The sequence below is a fragment of the Xenopus laevis genome, chromosome 1S, assembly GCF_017654675.1.
Source record: "Xenopus laevis strain J_2021 chromosome 1S, Xenopus_laevis_v10.1, whole genome shotgun sequence".
In the NCBI taxonomy this organism is placed as follows: domain Eukaryota; kingdom Metazoa; phylum Chordata; class Amphibia; order Anura; family Pipidae; genus Xenopus; species Xenopus laevis.
Window position 1 is genome coordinate 170,960,867 of NC_054372.1, and position 10,224 is coordinate 170,971,090.

A 10,224-nucleotide genomic window follows, 5' to 3' on the forward strand; every position below is an offset into this window, starting at 1 on the left:
TAGCAGTTAGATATTTGATAGGTAGGTATATGAGCAGCAAATACAGTGTGCCAGCTTAACTCCTCTTGCTCCAGGGTTATCTCTTGGATGCTGTATTGTTATTTTAAGGAGATACTGACACCAAAAATTTTACCTTTTTTTACATCTACCATAAAATGTACTTTGCATACTTATAATTTTGCCATAAAGTATTTTTGCCCAATGCTTTTACATTGCCTGTCTGACTCCCTGTGATCGCCTATGAGGGGGCTGCCATATTTGTGCAGCAGGAGTCTGTTAGCGTTAGAAACTTTAACTGACACACTGACATGGGACAGTCAGGCTGGCAAAACAGTCAGGTTTAGGAACTTCAACTAACAATTGCTTACAAAAACAAACCTCAGCAAAAAACAGCTATAGGTAACTTTTAATGTACATTCATATTTTAAAAAGTAGTTTTTTAGTGTCGGTATCACTTTAATTCATGCCTCCTATTTGTTATTTTATTATTGTAGAGCTGCAACACTTTCTGGTCCAATATTAATAGACGGGGATGATGTGACATCAACCCATGTCATTCTGTCATGACCAGTGCTGCTCCTGCCATGAAGCAATGTCAAAGCCTTACCTTTGGTGCAAGTGTGTGGCAGATTAGCAAAAGCCACCCTTGCTGAATTTAAGAGAGGACAATTGCAACGCAGACCTTCCTTGCCCCTGGCGGCGCTGGGAAGACTGACAGGCAGCAAATAGTAATGCATGTGGCAGTGACAGGTTCCCATTAATATATAGCCACAAGTTAGGTCCATGTATCCAAAAAACATTTGTCTGATATACTATAATGTAAAAGCCACTTGTACTCCTGGAAGGTAGACCAGGTGATTTTATGAGTTTACTATGTGTGAGGTGTACTCATTATGTTAGTGATGTATTGTTATTAGTGATGGGCGAATTTATTGGCCAGGCGCGAATTCGCAGTGAATTTCCGCGTTTCACTGCTGGCAAATAAATTTACAAAATTGCCACAAAAAAATGCCGGCGAAAATTCACTGGCGTCAAAAATATATTTGATGCCGGTGACAATTCTGACGCCAGCGACAATTCTAGGCTCCCATTGACTTTAGCGGCCATCAGAATTGTCGCCGGCGTCTAAATTGTCGCCAGCGTCAAAAATATTTGGATGCCGGTGTCATCAGGAAATTTGCAAATTTTGCGGCGAAGCGAAACGGGAGAAATTCGCCTATCGCTAATTGTTATACTCTATCCAGTTTATTGGTGATTAGCTTCACACAGATACTTTAGTAGTCAGATCTCCTAGCATGTTAAGTCAGGTTTCCCTGGATATGGAATCATTTTATAGAAAAGAATTGACATGTGCGGATTAATATGCAATATTAATCAAAGCTTAGTAGATAACTCAATGTTATTGTGCTGCTCACGTTTTTGGTATATTGTGACTTTCTATAAAATAGGTTTCTTTTCCAGAACAACTCCAATTCCTGAAAACCTGAACAACTCTTCTAGAAGAAATCAAGATGAAGGGAGATCTACTCCCAAAGCAAGCAGCCTGCTTTGTGGTGGCTTTTGCCTTAAAACAGGGACCTATTCTTCATTCTGTGTGAAACATCGGAGACTAACATCACCAGTGATGTTGTCCATAGTAACTAATCAGCAATTTTAATAGTTGTCTCCAAGTGAGAAGCACAGATCTGATTGGTTGCTATGGGCATCACAGGTGTGATGTTTGACTCCAATGTTGTACACAGCATTATAACTAGTCCCCCCAGTGTAGCATAAAGTCATATTTTGGTCTCCTCCTTACTTCAGTGATGCATCAAATTCATCATTCAGCAGATTCCCAGCACTTTTTCCAGGAACAGGTTGCTTAAAACCCGAGTGCCCGGCCTAACTGAATTTGAATCCTTAACAAGGTTTTCTCTACAGGAAGAAACATACTGAAAGAGAAACAGCCAATTTGACAGGCTAACACCCAAGAGTGTTATGGAAGTGTTTTCTGCAGTTTGGTGGGGATTTTGTTACAAAAGTATGTCATTCAGTTGGTCTTTGGATCAATCTTTTATGGATTTGGTATTTTCCAATGCCACAAAGATAAGTGTTAAAGATTTCTGTAACTGGGTTGTTGTTACAAATTCCAAGCAACCAAAAATTATGCTGGAACATTCCTGGAGTCTGGAGACCTGTGTAGATGATGGGAGTCAATGTGCCAGGTGCTGGCGTGTGTATCTAATGTGACTGATAACTTCATGTTGCTTTGTGCAGTTGGCCACCGCTCGAAGCTGAAATCTTAGCCTGAACTTTACCAGAGACTGACAAATGAAGGGCAAGTAAGTGCTCTGTATCAAATTCTGTGTTATACCCCTCCTGAACTGAAACATGCATTTACTAAGAAATTGCAAAATCAAGGACATTTCAATCTCTACAGTCTACACTGTTGGTGGAATAAGTGAATTACACATTGCTGTTTCTGTATGGAAAGAATCCATATATATATATATATATATATATATATATATATATATATATATATATATATATATATATATATATATATATATATATATCAACTTCACCACATGAAATAAAGACTGCAGTGTCTGGATAAAAACATGAACTCAGACTACTGGAAAAAAGATGTGTGTGTAATTGGGACTCAGTATATGAGTAGCTATTTAAAACTGTAGAAGAATAATTGGATTAAAATTGATTCTGTTTAAGAAGCCAGTTACTTTTAAATGTATCTCTAATGCATTGTTTTGTCAATAGACAGAACAATCACCCGTATCACTACATAAAGGTTATGCCCTACATAAATATGCTGCAGCCTATATGGAGAAGAAAAAGGTTATTTGACTGTGGCTCCAGATGGAGGTGTGTTGGCCTTTGTGCTCAGTGCTGAATCTCATGTGAAACAAACACCTCTGTATAGGGGAGCAATGGGAAACCATGGTGACCACACATGCCACAGTAATGATTTCCCACGACCTTGATATTCGACCATCGAAGTAAAATCCTTTGACTTCGAATATCGAAGTCGAAGGATTTACCGCATTTTGTTCGATCGAACAATTAAATCCTTCGAATTGAACGATTCGAAGGATTTTAATCCATCGATCTAACGACTTTCCTTCTATCAGAAATTGCTAGTAAAGCTTATGGGGATGGTCCCCATAGGCTAACATTGATGCTCGGTAGGTTTTAGTTGGCGAAGTAGGTAGTCAAAGTTTTTTTTAAAGAGATAGTACTTCGACTATCGAATAGTCGAAAGATTTTTAGTTTGAATAGTTCGATTCAAAGTCGTAGTCGATGTTCAAATATGATATTGGCTGTGCACATTCTGTTTATAATCTGAATTTAAAAAAACAAAAAACTTCAAGAATAATTTGAAAAGTGAAGGTTCTGAATGCTTTTCAAAGATGAACTATTGTTCTTCTATTATTTCTACAAGATCCAAAATAAACATAGAAATTGAAGGAAACAAAGTGTCTGTGTATTTCAAAGTTCAGCGCCGTCAAAGGGAGGGTAACAAAGGCTGAGACATTAATAGAGTGTAAAGTAATAATTTAATCTCACACTGCAGTGAATACAGTGAATACAAATAGGCGCCCATGTACCACCCCGAGAAGTGCTGCTCCGTCTGTCAACAGCACATTATTAAATATTACAACCTTTCTCCATTCCACATGCTTGGGGTCAGCATTCCTTGTCTCATGTGAGCAGTGTTACCCAAATGTGGGGCTGCTCCTCTTGTCCAAGAGCGCTTAGGTCAGATTAGAGGTCACTTTAGGTTAAATTTGGAGCAAATGGTAATGGAAGCAAAACCTGAAGGCCATTTAGAATGCTTTCCTAAAATATTCTTGGAACTATGGCTGAATGACAGACCTCTAACCCTTATCATTTATTTGTAACCTTGTTATGAGTGCAGCAATATCAGCAGTTTAGGGCTAATGATATACAGTAGCACTTTCATCCCTCTACTGCAGTGATCCCCAACCAGTAGCTTGTTAGTAACATGTTGCTCCCCAACCCCTTGGATGTTGCTCTCAGTGGCCTCAAGCAGGTGCTTGTTTTTGAATTCCTGGCTTGGAGACAAGTTTTGGTTGCATTTAAACCAGATGTACTGCCAACCAGAGCCTCCCATAGGCTGCCAGTTCACATAAGGGCTACCAATAGCCAATCACAGCCCTTATTTGGCACCACCAGGAACATTTTTCATGCTTGTGTTGCTCCCCAACTCTTTTTACATCTGAAGGTTGCTCATGGGTGAAAAAGGTTGGGGACCCCTGCTCTACTGGGTCCCTAACCTTGTTGAAGATCTATGCAAAATATGCTTTTATTTTTGGAGAGGTGGCAATTCTGCCAAATGCAGTTGGTCATATAGACTTGATATTATCTATCATTATCTAAACCATAGGTACCTGCTCCATTAGACATTTTTTCCAGGGAACGGCCATATATCTGTAGTATATGACCAAGAAGTATATACAGGTATATTATAGTGCTATATATTAATATATACCGTAGATTTGTTAATTTACAAATTATGCTGGGAAAGAATTTGCATTTTTGTAGATGAACTTAATATTCTTTGGTTAGGGTTGATTTAGGCTGGTGGGCTTGAACAAAAGAAAGGTGTTGCCTTTGCCCACTGTTTATAAATGACCCCCACTACACGTGGCTATGTTAGCACCAGCTGCGAGAAAGATTTTGGAAGCATGAATCTTCCCACTTTATTGGCTTTTGTACATATAACTTGATGTAGCAGCCCTATCTAATATATACATGTAACATTTATGAACAGTTATAGGAAAATAAAATTACAATCCCGTGTATGAGTAGTTGCCATGTTGCAAGAGAACATGTGAATCTCTGGCACGTCCACCATAAGAAAGCAGATTCCTGGTTTATTTTTTTCTCAGTGGGAAGTAAAACATTTCTTATTCCCCTGAATGGTGTGTGTTATAAGCTTAGGAAATGAAGGCGTAGTCTTGCTGCTGGGATGTTTTTGTGTTCATACATCTATGTGCTACTTATTATAAATGGCCATTTGGCATCAGAATTATCCAAAGTTCTAGGGGTGCGTTCCCTCTCTCACAGATAAATGTCATGATGAAGCAAGGACCAGCAATCAACGTATATGACAAAGGCCACCAAACCGGCATTTAGCACATGTACTAACTGGCTGATTTGCTGTTTGCCACACAAATTAATGAAGCCTTGGGAGGAACCAATGTGCCCCCAACTCCCAAACGTTTTCCATTCAAGAGTGTATAAATATTTCTGTATAACCCAATCTTTACATTTAGTACCAATAACGTTATGTTATTTAAGACTCACAGTGGGGCAAATTCACTATTATTCATAGTTGCGCCAGCATCCGATTCGCCGCACTTCGCCAGGCATATTTTTGCCAGCGCTACGCAAATTCACTAAAATCCGAAGTTGCGCTCAGGGGAAACGTAAGGTTGCGAAGTTGCGCTAGTGTTAATTCGTCAAGCAAAGCGAAGTTACGCTAGCGATTCTTAATTTGCATACAGCGCATAATTCAAGTTACAATGGAGGTATACGTAGCAGCACTACACAAACCTGGGAAACCTTCAAAACAGTAAATAACATTTTTATTTTGCCCTACACATGTGCCCACTGTATAGTTAAGTTGCCATGAGTTAGGAAATGTAGGGGGGAAGGAGGGTAGCCCCAAAAAAAATTTCGATCTTTTTCAGCCTATCACCCATAAAAAAAGAAAAAACGCCAGCGTTTTTTGGGACTTAGAAAAAATTGTAACTTTTTTTGAAGAAATCCCTATCTACTCTATTGCACTTCGCCTGGTCTGAGGTGGCGAAGGAAGTCTGGCGTAAAAGGTAGCGTTCAGAAAAATGCGCACGTCAGTGAATTTGCGTAGTTACATCCATTGCGCAAATTCGCCAGGTGTAAGGGTGCAAAGTAACACTAGCGAATTTACGCCAGCGTCCGTTTGTGAATCAGCGAATTAACGAAAGTGCGCTAGGCTGGCGAATTAACGCTAGCGTTAGGCGCTTTGTCCTTTAATGAATTTGCCCCACTGTGTAGAATAAGGTTTGTTTTACAAACTATAGTACAATAATATTGCCAGACAAGGAAAGCTTATATGACTGGGGCTGCCGGTTGAACCAAAAGGCTAGCTGTCTGCCTGGGGACTTAGGGTACAAGCACAGAGCACAAGGACTTGTTATGCCATCATTCCTGTTAACTACAAAATTACCACCATGTTACTGTTGTTGGTATAAAAGGCCTCAGCAGGAGTAAGCAGCTCCCACTCTGCTATATATATAAATGCAGTTATGCACCAGAGTTAATGCTATATTTTATAAAATAAAGAAGAACTTAAACCGAGGGAATTTCCCATCACATATTTCTTGCCCAACAGATAAACACCTCAAATGTACTTCTCCTTAGAAACTCTACCACAACTCCATAGAATTAGGGAACTGGAGCAGGTATGGGAACCACAGGCTCACGGCTGCCTGAACCTACAATTGTTCAACCACTTGCAAACAGGGTTTTTAAATGTAATGTCAGTGTAGTGAATTTTAATAACTGGAACATAGTAGAGTGGCACCATATAGAATGACACTCACTGGTACTGTGTGTTTCCTGCAATGTCCTGAGCTGTCCCTGTGTTAATATCAATAACTGGGTTTCAGGGGGGCAATGGCAGTGCTGAGGGGCACATTTGCCATCCCATATACAGGGAAGAGCAATGTACAGCTATACAGATAGATATAGGGATTACAGGGATTGTACACCTTTAAATCTACTTTTAGTACAATGTAGAGAGTGATATTCTGAGACATTTGCAATTGGTTTTAATTTTTTATTTGTGGGTATTAATACAGCAGCTCTGCAGTTTCAGTTTTCTGGTAACTAGGGTCTAAATTACCCTAGCAACCATGCATTGATTTGAATAAGAAACTGATATATGAATGGGAGAGGCCTAAATAGAAAGAAAAGTAATAAAAAAAACAGCATTCATTATACATTTGTAGACTTACAGAGCATTTGTTTTTTTAGATGGGGTCAGTGACCCCCCCATTTGAAAACTGTAAAGAGTCAGAAGAAAAAGGCAAATCAATCAATAAATATAAATAAGGAACAAATGAAGACCAGTTGAAACGTTGCTTAAAATGAGCCATTCTATAACATACTAGAAGTTAACTTAATCTTTAAGACGGTGACAAGAAGAGTTGCCGCACCAAATGTGCATTAGGGAGCTGCCGTTCTTTTTTTATGAAATGTCAAATTCAAGTTGAATTTTTCACATTTTTACTGCAAATAATAGTACATTGCAGTAAAACAGGGATAAAGGTTACAATATTTTCCTAAATGGTATTAAATTTATTAAATTAGATTTTTCTGCACTGATTCTGTGTATGTAACTAAAATGACTATTTCTATCAATTGTTAGTATGTTTATTGTGAATGTAACCAGGGGGCAGCTCTGGCACTTGCACCCCCCTCCTCTCTTTCTCACCCCACCTCTCTTCCTCTTTTCTTCTTCATTATTTACAGATCATTATTATTAAACTGAATACAATCTTCTGCTTTCCTCATTTCAGTTCCTTTTCATCCTTTTGTTCCTATTGCACTTCAGTTTCTCCTTTCTCTCTCATGTTTCACCTTGTGGTAACGGTTATGCTGCTGCTCTAACTCAGCTAAACCACTTGCTCCATGTTCCAGTTTTCTGGGTTTTTTTTAAAGTTTTTATTTTTGCAATTTTTAACAATAAAATGAAAATAAGAAACAGAAAAGAAAAGGAGAGAAGTGAGGCAAAGACCAGCAATCAGTGCCTACAGAGACTTGTTGGGAGAAGGCCATATCAATTGTCCTGCTGGTTTTTCAAAACTAATCTTCAGTCATATATTGATTGGGTAGGACCTCCCGAGGGCCCATAAATGGATTAATATATCTGCCATGCAAACACACTAAGTTACTTCCAGCACATGTAGATTGAGGTTTGGGGTGGGTTTGCTGAGGCCCAGGGCAGTCACAGACCAAGATATAGCGCTGATATGATCTGCTTTAATCCCAGTGCAATGCACACGGTTGGTCTCCTATGGATTGGGTGAAAGTGTTTTTAACATAGACCGTTCTGGTATTTCAGTATATTCTCTTGCCTTTTTAGTGAATGTTGAGCTTATTCAATTTTTAATGCCAAGTGAGAATAATCTACAAAGTCTCCAACTAACAGGTGATGGTGTAAATACATTTGCTGATGGGAAATACACTAATTTGAAGGAAGCTTGTTCACTAAACAAATTGTTTCCTATTGTTGAGTCAATTACCCAATTGACAGTGAGTTGGCTGATTGCCATGGTACATTGTCAGTATCTAGTATAGGTAAATCTAAAAACAACTGGACTTGCTGAGTAATCAATGAAGACTTTTCACTACTCATCCGAGCAGTTTCTTCAGTTCAACTGACTGGTGTGGGAAGTTCTCGGCATATAAACTCTTCCACTAATCCAATCACAATGGCCCATTGTAACTCTTCAAAGAGGTGACAAATTCTGTGTATCGCTGTTCAGCGCTGGCCCATCCACATCAAGACTCGCCACACTTATTCTTTGAAAAAAGCGGCTTTATTCAACTTGCATAAGTGATGACAGGCAGTGGGTAAGTGGTGCGAACTAACGCGTTTCGTGCCCTCTCTATTGGCACTTCATCAGAGTTCCTGATGAAGTGCCAATAGAGAGGGCACGAAACGCGTTAGTTCGCACCACTTACCCACTGCCTGTCATCACTTATGCAAGTTGAATAAAGCCGCTTTTTTCAAAGAATAAGTGTGGCGAGTCTTGATGTGGATGGGCCAGCGCTGAACAGCGATACACAAAATTTGCCTTGTAGATGCCGGCTTGGAGTTGCCGGAGTATCGCGAGAGCTGCGGCCGAGACGCCACAAGGAAGGGTGAGCTCCGTTCATATCGTTCGCAACCCGTGTTTCTCCTGCAATCAAAGAGGAGACATCTGAAGAAATTCACAGAGGTGTAGATTTTGTGTAGTTGTGATAGGATTATCCAATGTGTCATGCAACTCCTAGAAAGAGGTGTTATTTGTGAGAGTTGCATGAATGGAAGTGTGAAGTGTTCTGAAACCACCAGCGTACAGATGTTAGAACAGTACAACTTTCCCTTGTTTGTTATAGTTTATACAGGAGCAATGACCAGCGCTATGTTGTAGCTCCCAACCTTCCCAGTTATAGTCAGGTGATCCCACTGGTGTCTAATAAAAGGGCAGCCAAGTTTGGGAGTTTTAATTTGAAAGCAGCAAGTAAGTTGCAGGTAAAACTTAGTCCCTTTGTAAAATGCATAATGAAGCAATAGAATTCTTAATGAATCAGATGAAAATTGAGCATAGGACTGACCAGATATGGGATGACTTTGACGTAGTTGGCCAGCTTAAATATATTGCAATATATGGACAATCCCTGTTTTGTTTAAAGGGTAAGGCATTTTTCAGTAGCAGTATGCACAAAATGTCTCTGTTTTAAATATATTGATAATGGATTAAGTGCAGAGGACTCTTGTATTTGTCTATATGAAGGTCAGGCCAAGTCACTAGAGTGCCCCAGGCAGAGCACTATTGTTGAGCCTCCCTCCCCCCGAGTGTAGATTTATAAAACATGGCGGAGGCAGTGTGATGGCTTGGGCGTGCATGGCTGCCAGTGGCACTGGGACACTAGTGTTTATCCATGATGTGACACAGGACAGAAGCAGCCGAATGAATTCTGAGCTGTTCAGAGACACTGTCTGCTCAAATCCAGCTAAATGCAGTCAAATTGATTGGGAGACGTTTCATAATGACCCAAAACATACAGCCAAAGCAACCCAGGAGTTTATTAAAGCAAAGAAATGGAATATTCTTGAATGGCCAAATCAGTCACCTGATCTGAACCCAATTGAGCTGTATTTCACTTGTTGAAGACTAAACTTCAGACAGAAAGGCCCACAAACAAACAGCAAATGAAAGCCGCTACAGTAAAGGCCTGGCAGAGCATTAAAAAATTGGAAACCCAGAATCTGGTGAAGACTTCAGGTTGTCATTGCCTACAAAGGGGTTTCAACCAAGTATTAGAAATAAACATTTTATTTTCAGTTTTTTAATTTGTCCAATTACTGAAATGAATTGATTGTGTTAAAAAAAGGCTTTAGTTCCTCACATTTTTATGCAATCTTTTTGTTCAACCCACTGAATT